Source organism: Hyperolius riggenbachi, chromosome 8, assembly GCF_040937935.1.
Source record: "Hyperolius riggenbachi isolate aHypRig1 chromosome 8, aHypRig1.pri, whole genome shotgun sequence".
NCBI lineage: Eukaryota > Metazoa > Chordata > Amphibia > Anura > Hyperoliidae > Hyperolius > Hyperolius riggenbachi.
In genome coordinates, this window is record NC_090653.1 from 57,778,291 (window position 1) to 57,790,532 (window position 12,242).

The window sequence follows — 12,242 nt, forward strand, 5'->3', positions numbered from 1 at the left end:
ACTTGGTCGTGGATTTTGCTGCCCCCGGTGCGCTTCCATGTGAGGCAGGGCTATGAGCTGCAGCCCTGCCTCACACGTGTTTATCAGCGGCGGATCTCCGCCTCTCCCCCGCCCCTCTCAGCAAAGGCAGACTGAGAGAGGCGGGGGAGAGGCGGAGATCCGCCGCTGATAGACGTGTGTGAGGCAGGGCTGCAGCTCATAGCCCTGCCTCACATGGAAGCGCTCCCCGGAGGTAGCAGGGGGGATTTGAGGGGTAAAGACCCCTCGTTATGCCGCGGGATAGCAGCGTTTTAGCTGGGGAAAACATGCCCTTGCTGAATATAAGCTAAAAAGCCATTTTTAATTTGGCTTCAGACTCTCTTTAAGTGGTTAAATAGGAAGTCACCACGACCATTCTCAGGATTGGCTTAATAAGTCCTAATCATGCAGCCCACTACACAACCAGTTCTTCAAACTATATATACACAAGCAGACAATTAATGGTATAATGTGTATACATTTATGAATAACACATTTTATTAATATCAAAAATTGTGATATAAAACACACAAAAGTTAAAAACGGGTAAGCTGCAGAGCCTGTTTAACAGCATTCCTGGCCGGACAAAATTTCATACACGCCTCCCATGCAATCCACGCATTCAGCCTAGACTAACAGGATTCAAATGTTGGTGCTACCACTTCAAAAAAGTGCTCGAAAAGGTTAAATATAGCAAGTACTTTAACAGTCACAATCCACTTATTCGTACATGATCAATAAGTTGCTGAAAGCATAATGATCACATGCAGGTTCGTTGTTATTAGTAATGTCCAGTGTGACCTTGCTCTATGACTTTAAATGCAAGCAATGAGATAAACGATGCTCTCAAAGGTTTGATCTCACCAACACCATTGATCAGTCTGTATATTGGCTGCTCCGGCTTTGCTAGTTATCATGGATGGATAGGCTTCTCCATCTCCATTGCTGCGCAGTTAGATAGCTGTTATGCTGCGCAGACCTAGGGTCGGCTGGTGTCCCAGCTCAGCTCTCAAATAGGTCTCCGCGTCTTAGCGTCCCTCATACCAGCAAGCAGTAAGGCTTCCTTTACACTGCAAATCGCAATTCCAATTTCCAATCAACTGCAGTCCTTGAAAGGGATAGGTGGCCCTGAGCTTAAGTTTTCCCCGGGGCCCAAGTGCCCCTTGAACCATGCATATGTGCTCCCCAGAGTGCAGAGTAATGCACAGAGAAGCAGCAGGGTGTAGCTCACCTGCTCCGGGCACCTCCATGTAATGTGCGATGTCTCTTTCCCTCAAGGCTTCGCCTAGTGCAGGAGCGGGCAAAATTTTTGACTCGAGGCCCACATGGGGCTCTCAAGTGTGACCAAGGTGGCTGAATGGGAACAGGAGTGAGTGCGGCATGCTTGTCCTACGGCGAAACATAAGCCATGACAGGATGTGGGTGGAGCTATTGGCCAAATAGTGTGGTTGTAGCTTACTGCAACCTATTGGAAATCTAGCAGTTCAAGAGGGTGCCGTCCACTCAATCATGTTAGCTAAATTTCTCTTTGAGGTTTTCCTGCTGGGTCCCCTAAACTAGCCTAGCTCCTCCAGATGTGCAAAGGTATTAGGTAAGTCTTCCCCCTCCCCCACAATGCAGTCATATGAGCCCCGGTACTGTATTAGCTAGGTCACTCCCCCTACAGATCTTCAATGTTCACCAGAATGCAGAGTTAGACGCAAATGGTGCTGAAGCATTAACTGCTCTGCGACCGCCTAAAATGGATGGGTGGTCGCAAAGTGGCGCTGCCAGAACCACCTAAAGCCGATAGGCGTACAGAGTGATGGGTGGGGATTGGCAGGGAATGCGTAGGTGCATGCACGTGCGTTTCCTGCAGTGACGCAGAGCTGAGATCCGTAAACAGCCTGCCAGCCGCGATCAGAGCTGGCAGGCTGTTCGAAAAAAAAAAAGTTATTTTCATTTGCCACTTAGCTGTCCCTCTGATTGGCTCACAATCTAATCCCTCGCATAGGCTTATGCCTATGAGAGGCAATTGTAGTGGTGGATCTTGGGGGAAGAGGGGGGGAGGGAGAGGGAGAAAATAAAAAATAGCCTTTTTTATTAAAAATGATAAAATAAAATTGATTAAAAAAAAAATAAGTTGCAGCAGAAATCAGATTCCAGAAAATGAGGTAAGATTCATTTGGCTGCTAAGTTGTATGGCTGAGCAATAAACTCTTAAAGCTGCAGAGTGCTGAATTGTAAAAAAGAAATCCTGGTTGCTAGGGGGGTGTAAATCTGTGGTCCTCAAGAGGTAAAGGGACCCTGAGCTGTTAATAAAAATGAAATTTGGACTTACCTGGGGCTTCCTCCAGCCCCCATAGCCCACAAAGTCCCCTGGCAGCCTCCTGGTCCTTTTTTGTGGTCCCAGCTTCGGTAATCAGGTGCGCGCCCCCGACGTGTCATCCGACCAGAGTAAGAGTCCTGCACATGTGTGGTTCAGTCTTAGAGAACCGTGGAAGTGACCATGAGGATGCCTGGGGACCTCGCAGGCTATGGGGGGCTGGAGGAAGCCCCAGGTAAGTCCAAATTTCATTTTTATTCACAGCTTAGGGTCCCTTTAACTTACCTACCAGCAATGCCGGAGAAGTCATAGAGAGGATCCGCAGCGACGGCTGAGGACAGGCCTAAAAAAAAAAATGCAGAGCCAAAGCACCAGATAAGTTGCCATGGAATATACTTAGAACATTCAGAAAAAAAGGCATCTATGTTGTAGCATAGAGCTATGAAATACTCCAACTCAAATTGTATGAAAGAAAAAAAAGTTGCTGTAACCAGTGCAAAAATAACATACCAACAGTCATCCAAAGACACCAGGATCATAGAGTGAGAGAACAACGATGTAGTTGATCACATAATGATACACTGCTCAAGCTGACATGTGTTAATACACCAATACTGTAGGAAGAGAGGCCATTGAAATAAGTTGAATAATAAATACAGCTTGGTACAGTAAAAATAGGTGTGCTTACCCCAAAGTCTGTGCCGCTAAAAAGGTGTCCTGAGCCTGTCCGATCCCCTCCCCACTGTACATCCCATGCACCGCAACCCTATCTGCTTCATCAGATACGGATACTGGGCAGAAAATGTGGCACCAAAAAAGTGCCTGGCCACATCGACTACATCATCACGTCTTGCATCAACAAAATAAGAGCAAATCGGCACTGCGTGGTTGGTGAGCTGAAGCACGCTTCACGTGCAATGGGGAAGGAGGGCAGGGAAGAGAGGATTCTGCTCAATCCGCAGGCCAGATAAAATGATGAAACGGGCTGGACACGGCCTGTAGTTTGCCCACCGCTGACCTAGTTCCTGTCACATGTAATGACATGATCAGGAGAAGCTGGAACTAGGGTGAGCCGTGAGGGAGAGTAATTCTGATCACTGCAGGAGTCCACGAAGGAGGTGAGACACACACTTCTGCTTTCACTGCGCGTTTACTCTGTACTATGCTTGTACAAAAGCTAGGGGAGCACAGGAGGGGAGAAGGGGACACAGGTGGACGCCAAAGGCACAAGGGGGGCATAGTTAGACACAGGTAGAGTTGGATACAAGGGGACACAGTTGGACATCAGGCGGTCACATGTGGGACACATGAGGTACAAGGGGGACACAAGAGGGACATAAGGCATGACGGGGACACAAGAGGGACATAATAATTGGGCGGAGAAGATCCTCAAGATGGGTTTTCCATGGATGCACCAGGTTAAGAATATTATTTTTCCCTGGTTTACATCCTCTGGCAACCGAATTACATCATTCCCCACTATCCACATGGACCTGGAGGGGGAATAGTAATTAACGCCGCCAGGACTTGTGCTGGAGCAGGGTAAGCCGTATATCGGCTGTATCCTGCACCTAAGTCTCCCAGCAGCAATTTCTCTCGTACGTCTTTTTGACAAAGAATCATTTATACATAATTATTGTAAAAAATTGAGCACTTTTTTTATTACATTATTTTCACTGTAATTCCTCTTTAAGTAATACCAGTTGCATGGCTGTCCTGCTGGTCCTTTGCCTCTATTGCCTCTAATACTTTTACCCATTGACCCTGAACAAACATGCAGCAGATCAGAGGTTTCTGACATTATTGTCAGATCTGACAAGCTTAGCAGCATGAGATTTCTCCCGCCCAGCATGGGTATGTGTAAAAATACACCACAAAACACATTATACTACTTCTCCTGAGTACGGCGGTACCACATGTGTGACACTTTTTTGCAGCCTAGGTGCGCTAAGAGGCCCAACGTCCTATTCACAGGTCATTTTGAGGCATTTGTTTTCTAGACTACTCCTCACGGTTTAGGGCCCCTAAAATGTCAGGGCAGTATAGGAACCCCACAAGTGACCCCATTTTAGAAAGGAGACACCCCAAGGTATTCCGTTAGGTGTATGGCGAGTTCATAGAAGATTTTATTTTTTGTCACAAGTTAGTGAAAAATGACACTTTGTGAAAAAAAAAAACAATAAAAATCAATTTCCGCTAACTTTTGACAAAAAATAAAATCTTCTATGAACTCGTCATACACCTAACAGAATACATTGGGGTGTCTTTTTTCTAAAATGGGGTCTCTTGTGGGGTTCCTATACCGCCCTGGCATTTTACGGGCCCAAAACCGTGAGTAGTCTGGAAACCAAATGTCTCAAAATGACTGTTCAGGGGTATAAGCATCTGCAAATTTTGATGACAGGTGGTGTATGAGGGGGCGAATTTTGTGGAACCGGTCATAAGCAGGGTGGCCTTTTAGATGACAGGTTGTATTGGGCCTGATCTGATGGATAGGAGTGCTAGGGGGGTGACAGGAGGTGATTGATGGGTGTCTCAGGGGGTGGTTAGAGGGGAAAATAGATGCAATCAATGCACTGGGGAGGTGATCGGAAGGGGGATCTGAGGGTTTGGCCGAGTGATCAGGAGCCCACACGGGGCAAATTAGGGCCTGATCTGATGGGTAGGTGTGCTAGGGGGTGACAGGAGGTGATTGATGGGTGTCTCAAGGTGTGATTAGAGGGGGGAATAGATGCAAGCAATGCACTGGCGAGCTGATCAGGGCTGGGTTCTGAGGGTGTGGGCGGGTGATTGAGTGCCCTAGGGGCAGATAGGGGTCTAATCTGATGGATAGCAGTGACAGGGGGTGATTGATGGGTATTTAGTGGGTGTTTGGAGGAGAGAACAGATGTAAACAATGCACTTGGGAGGTGATCTGACGTCGGATCTGCGGGCGATCTATTGGTGTGGGTGGGTGATCAGATTTCCCGCAAGGGGCAGGTTAGGGGCTGATTGATGGGTGGCAGTGCCACGGGGTGATTGATGGGTGGCAGTGCCAGGGGGTGATTGATGGGTGGCAGTGACAGGGGGTGATTGATGGGTGATTGACAGGTGATCAGTGGGTTATTACAGGGAAGAACAGATGTAACTAATGCACTGGCGAATTGATAAGGGGGGGTCTGAGGGCAATCTGAGCGTGTAGGCGGGTGATTGGGTGCCCGCAAGGGGCAGATTAGGGTCTGATCTGATGGGTAACAGTGACAGGTGGTGATAGGGGGTGATTGATGGATAATTAGTGGGTGTTTAGGGTAGAGAACAGATGTAAACACTGCACTTGGGAGGTGATCTGACGTTGGATCTGCGGGCGATCTGTTGGTGTGGGTGGGTGATCAGATTGCCCGCAAGGGGCAGGTTAGGGGCTGATTGATGGGTGGCAGTGCCAGGGGGTGATTGATGGGTGGCAGTGACAGAGGGTGATTGATGGGTGATTGACAGGTGATCAGTGGGTTATTACAGGGAAGAACAGATGTAACTAATGCACTGGCGAATTGATAAGGGGGGGGGGGGGGGTCTGAGGGCAATCTGGGCGTGTAGGCGGCTGATTGGGTGCCCGCAAGGGGCAGATTAGGGTCTGATCTGATGGGTAACAGTGACAGGTGGTGATAGGGGGTGATTGATGGGTGATTGATGGGTAATTAGTGGGTGTTTAGGGTAGAGAACAGATGTAAACACTGCACTTGGGAGGTGATCTGACGTCGGATCTGCGGGCGATCTATTGGTGTGGGTGGGTGATCAAATTGCCCGCAAGGGGCAGGTTAGGGGCTGATTGATGGGTGGCAGTGACAGGGGGTGATTGATGGGTGATTGACAGGTGATTGACAGGTGATCAGGGGGATAGAGGTATACAGTACACAAGGGGGGGGGGGTCTGGGGAGAATCTGAGGGGTGGGGGGGGTGATCAGGAGTCCCCAGGGGGCAGTTTAGGGTTCAAAAAAAAATAGCGTTGACAGATAGTGACAGGGAGTGATTGATGTGTGATTAGGGGGGTGATTGGGTGTAAACAGGGGTCTGAGGGGTGGGCAGGGGGGGTCTGAGGGGTGCTGTGGGCGATCAGGGGGCAGGGGGGGGGATTAGTGTGCTTGGGTGCAGACTAGGGTGGCTGCAGCCTGCCCTGGTGGTCCCTCGGACACTGGGACCACCAGGGCAGGAGGCAGCCTGTATAATACACTTTGTAAACATTACAAAGTGTATTATACACTTTGTATGCGGCGATCGTCGGGTTAACATCCCGCCGGCGCTTCCGTATGGCCGGCGGGATGTTGCGGCGGGTGAGCGGAGACAGGCGCCGGCGGAAGATCGCGTCACGGATGACGCGATCGCTCCGCCCATGCCCCTACAAGGACCGCCGCGTTTGGGCATGAGCTGGTCCTTGCGGGCTCCACTTCCCGGCCGCCTCTGTGTGTTAGGCGGTCGGGAAGTGGTTAAAGTGCTGTATGCTGTGCGTTATAAGCGGCTAAGCCGTGTTAGACTGTTTGCACATGCGCAGTAATCTTGGAGGAGGAGGTCTCCCCTCCTCCTCCTCGGCCAACCACATGGCTAATTAATATTCACTGCATGCTGTGACGTGCAGTGTTTACTTCCTGGAGCGCCGCTCTGTGCGGCGATTGGCTGGCGGGACCACGTGATGCGGATCACGTGGTCTCCGCAGTCTATAGCACAAAAAAGGTGCACCAAGAGCTGCATAACGCAACTCTAGGTAGCGTCCTCCACCAACATCAACAGGCGTTGAATTAGGGGCACGTTATGCGACCTATAACGTCCCCTAAAACGCAACATCCTGGTGGGAAAGAGGCCTCAATCTCCCCCAAAATGCTTGTGCAATGAATGTCTATGAGAAGCTTCGTATCAGCGCAGTTTGTGCGCTGTGCGGTCGGCACAGCGGTGCCTGTACCATTTTTGAGGCAATTCCGCCTCAATGAAAGGTACTGTATAGGAAAAATGCAAAACGCTCACAAAATCCCTTTGTGCAGCGATTGCGTTCACGTTTTTAAAAATAAATACATTGTATTTATTCTTTTCCGGTTCAAATAGTTCACTTCCTGACTTGCATCAGGGAGTGAATGAAAAGAAACGCTCTGGAAAAGCGCTTACAAAAGCGCTTTTAACAAAAACGCATCGCACAGTGTAGCGCCGGGAGGGGCTAAAAAAAACAGCACAAAAATGCAAAACGTTTGCGTTTTTCCTTTTTTTAGTTGTGAATAAGGCCTCAATGTTTATTGAGGGGAGGTGTCCCTTGTACAAAGAATTGAATTAATAAGAGTGGGATGATCAAACGGATGATCAATTGGTAATTGTGCACTGAAGACTCAGTGAGGTACAACCATAAACTTAAACCGTAAGTGTAATTGAATATTAAAAAGTATTATTGCAGGCTAAAGCAAATGCAGCCACAATAGGATCACACATCAGTCCTCAGTAACCATGCATAAGTTCTGATCTTACCCAAGTGCCAGTGCATCCAGAGGCATATCTAGGGAAATTAGTGAAATCCGGGGAAGGGGGTGCACCCTCCATATATTTAGTCTTGGTTAAACTGGTTGTGTCCAAGTAAGTTGAGGTGAAGTATGGCCTGTAAGAATGGAGTATCTTAATAGATCATCTTTTCATATCCCCCAAATAACAGGCAGTTTGTCCCCCCAAAGGATGTAATCAGGCAGCAGAATGTCCCCTCGATAAAAACTAGAATCTGCACAGAGAAAACCAGGGATGCTACGGAGCAGCAAAGTAAGTGGCGCCCATGGCACATGCTATACCTGCACCACTGTAGATATGCCTCTGAGTGCAGCACTGCTCCTCAAGTGCTGGTGTAGTACTGATTCCATAGTGGAGCCTGCATTTTCACCAGTAGTAGAACTTCAGCAGATGACTATTTTAAAAAAAAGTTATTTTAGGAACCCTTCCAATAGAACGGTTTAGGAACCCTAATCCTTTTCTTGTTTTTGTATCCTTAACTTCTTGCAGACTGCTCCATGCCAACTGGCGTGAACGCAGCGACAGCCCCAGGACCGCTCAATGCCAATTGGGGTGAAGTGCTGGGGGCGGAGATTGCAAGGGATCGTGCGCGCATCCTCGCTTGATTGACGGAACTCCGCTCCGTCATCAGACTCCCAGCAGCGATCGCCACTAGGAGACTGTTGGACGACGAAACTGCCATCTATTTACATGGTACAGTGCTGCGATCTACAGAGACACGGCTGTCCCCCTATGAGGCTCTAGAGTGATTCGCTGTCACAGGCTGAAGCCTATGACAGCCGATCACTGTCATTGGCTGTCCGGGGAAGGGTGGTAGGGTGGGGGGAAAAAATGGGAAAATGTATTTAAAAAAAAAATGTATAAACAAAAAAACAAACAAACAAGCTGGCAGCGATAAGAGCGCACCAACACCAACAGAAAGCTCTGTTGGTGGGCAGAAAGGGGAGGGGGGAATATCACTTGTGTGCTAAAGCTGCAGTGGCCTAATTTGTAAAAAATAGCCTGGTCACTAGGGGGGTGTGAGCCTACAGTCCTTAAGTGGTTAAAATAAGGAAAGGTTGAGGGGGAGAGGAGTATTTAAATACAAAAGATCAGAATCCCCATTCTGGAAGAGGGGTCTTTTAGTTTAAACTAAACATTGCGCCCATGACCTCACGCACCATTTTGTCTGTAGAATAGCCTTGACCACATGCCAAAACTACCAGGTACTATGACCAACTGATACACTCCCTTCCACCTAACACTAACATTCAGTTTCAAAAATCACTCCAGCCTGATGCCTAACATTCCCTCCCACCATAAACTGCTTCCTGGTGCCCAACCCTTACATTCATCTCCAACATAAACTCCATCCTACTGCCTAACTTAACACCCCTACGGCCTTTCCCCATTAACATCTTCCTGATGCCTAACTCATACCTTCTTGAAAAAGATGCTTCTTCTCTTCCAGCTAACTCTTAACCACACAATCTATACCTAACTTCAATCACTTCCACTAACTAATACTTACCTTTCATCAAATTGATCCCCGATGCAGATTCAACATTCTCCTTGCTCCAAATGTACCTTTCCAATAAAGTATGTGCACCCTATATCTATAATTCTCCATCTCTCATATGTCTGTAATCTCATTAACCTCCTGGGCGTTACGCACGCCGGAGGGTTTGCAGCAGACAGTCCCCCAGGATGATTTTAAGTCATCGCGTAGTTGTAATAGCTTCAGCTAGCACTAGGCTAGCTAGCAGTGGTGGTCGGCATCCTCAGATTACTTTTGATCCCCCCCGATCGCCGCTAAATACATTACCCCCCCTGGATCCAGCGATCGGCGCAGCCTCTCTGGACACCTCCGCTCTTCTCTATGGGGAGGATCGAACATGACGTCGGAGACGTCATGACATCATGCACAGACCCGATCCTCCCCATAGAGAGGACCGGAGATGTGCAGGGAGGCTGCGTGATCGCTGGATCCAGGGGGGTAATGTATTTAGCTGCGATCAGGGGGGGTCAAAAGTAATCTAAGGATCCCGGCCACCACTGCTAGCTACCCTAGTGCTAGCTGAAGCTATTACAACTATGCGATGACTTAAAATTATACTGTGGGACTCCTGGGGACAGCCGGCGGTATGCCCGACACAGTGTCGGGCATACCGCTAAGGAGGTTAAAGGGAATCTAAACTGAGAAGGGTATGGATTTTTCCTTTTACAATAATACCAGTTGCCTGGCTCTCCTGCTGATCCTGTGTCTCTAATGCTATCAGCCACAGCCCCTGAACAAGCATGGAGATCAGGTACTCTGACTGACTTCAGACTGGATTAGCTGCATGCTTGTTTCAGGTGTGTGATTCAGCCACTACTGCAGCCAAAGAAATCAGCAGGACTGCCTAGCAACTGGTATTGTTTAAAAGGAAACATTCATATCTCTTTCAGCTAAGGTTCCCTTTAAATATGCCTTATAAACCTTATATTGATATTTAGCCCAAAAATATATTTCATCTATTTTTCTTTTTTTTCCACCTGTTGGGATGACAATACATAAAGGTATAGATAAAAGATACTTTTAGATGGAATGTAACTGGTCAACATACCTAACATTCTTTTTGAAGCTCTGTTTTATTTCTGCATATTGCATTTGTGGCTTCTGTGTGCTTCAGATAAGCACGGGTATCAGGGTTACACCTTAGTTGATAATGCTTTAAATAACCAATAAGAGGTTGAAAAAAAAATGCCAGATAGAGATAATACATTCAGAAAGAAAACATCCCTGAGCTGGGGTTTAGAGGACACCTGACCCGAGGTAATGCTTCATAAGCTAAGCACAGAGGCAGGGCCTGGCCAAGGCAGAGGCGAGAGAGGCTCCAGCCTCAGGGCGCAGTGTAGGAGGGGGCGCACAACTCACTTAGCTATCATTCCCCTATTGTGTTTGAAGCAGAGTGAAATAAGAAATAGGGATACATGGCAGTGACAGCAAGCCAGATACCTAGAGATCAAGGTGTTGGGGGCTCTGGGGCACCTCTTAGTCTAACAGCAATCAGTGTGTGACGGCTGGGGTGGGAGGGATTGAGGGGCGCACTTTGTTGTCTCAGTCTTGGGTGCTGGAGGATCTTGTCCCGGCTCTGCACAGTGGTATGTTCACACTGAATCCACATACTTCTGTGTGTTTTCCGTTCCTCCCCCTCATTAGGATCCAGAGGTACCCCATAGGGGCACTGCTATTTCTTACAGATCCTCTTTAAGGTTTTTCTTCAACACTTGGAATGGTCCGTTGTTTGTTAACAATTATGTTTGTTTTTCTGTGCTAGTTTTCCTATGAACTGGGTTGCAAAATATATATATATTTTCAAAGTAAAAAGTAAAAAAAAAAAAGTTCAGCCTCCCATTCCTGAAAACTGCTAAACTGCATTTATTTATAGGAAGTAAAAAACAGAAATGTATGCTTGCGGTTGCAGATGCTTTTTCCGAAGAACTTTTTTCATCACTTAATCACTTAATTAGTTCCTCAATATAATTATGTGTTATAGGATAATTGTCACTAGAAATCCTGCTCCTGCCATGTCATGTTGTTTATACTTCTTAAATACTGTATGATTAAGTGATGAAAAATGTTCTTCGGAAAAAGCATCTGTTTCTGTTCTTTACTAACAATTTAGCAATTTTCAAGAGTAGAGGGTGAGCTTTTTTTTTTGTACTTTTTACTTTGAAAAAAAAAATTATATACATATATTGCAAAAGTATTCGGCCCCCTTGAAGTTTTCCACATTTTGTCACATTACTGCCACAAACATGAATCAATTTTATTGGAATTCCACATGAAAGACCAATACAAAGTGGTGCACACGTGAGAAGTGGGATCCAAAATCATACATGATTCCAAACATTTTTTACAATCAAATAACAGCAAAGTGGTGTGTGCATAATTATTCAGCCCCCTTTGATCTGAGTGCAGTCAGTTGCCTATAGACATTGCCTGATGAGTGCTAATGACTAAATAGAGTGCACCTGTGTGTAATCTAATGTCAGTACAAATACAGCTGCTCTGTGACGGCCTCAGAGGTCGTCTAAGAGAATATTGGGAGCAACAACACCGTGAAGTCCAAAGAACACACCAGACAGGTCAGGGATAAAGTTATTGAGAAATTTTAAAGCAAGCTTAGGCTACAAAAAGATTTCCAAAGCCTTGAACATCCCATGTAGCACTGTTCAAGCAATCATTCAGAGATGGAAGGAGTATGGCACAACTGTAAACCTACCAAGACAAGGCTGTCCACCTAAACTAACAGGCCGAAGAAGGAGAGCGCTGATCAGAAATGCAGTCAAGTGGCCCATGGTGACTCTGGACGAGCTGCAGAGATCTACAGGTCAGGTGGGAGACTCTGTCCATAGGACAACTTAGTCATGCACTGTACAAAGT

The 12,242-nt window shown here is 47.1% G+C and overlaps 1 protein-coding gene across 4 annotated transcripts in view; it reads left to right on the forward strand.

The window, feature by feature from the left end:
- Positions 1 to 12,242, forward strand: part of LOC137528833 (protein P-30-like) — a 99,020-nt gene that overhangs the window by 40,979 nt on the left and 45,799 nt on the right. The gene's annotated exons all lie outside the window — the stretch shown is intronic.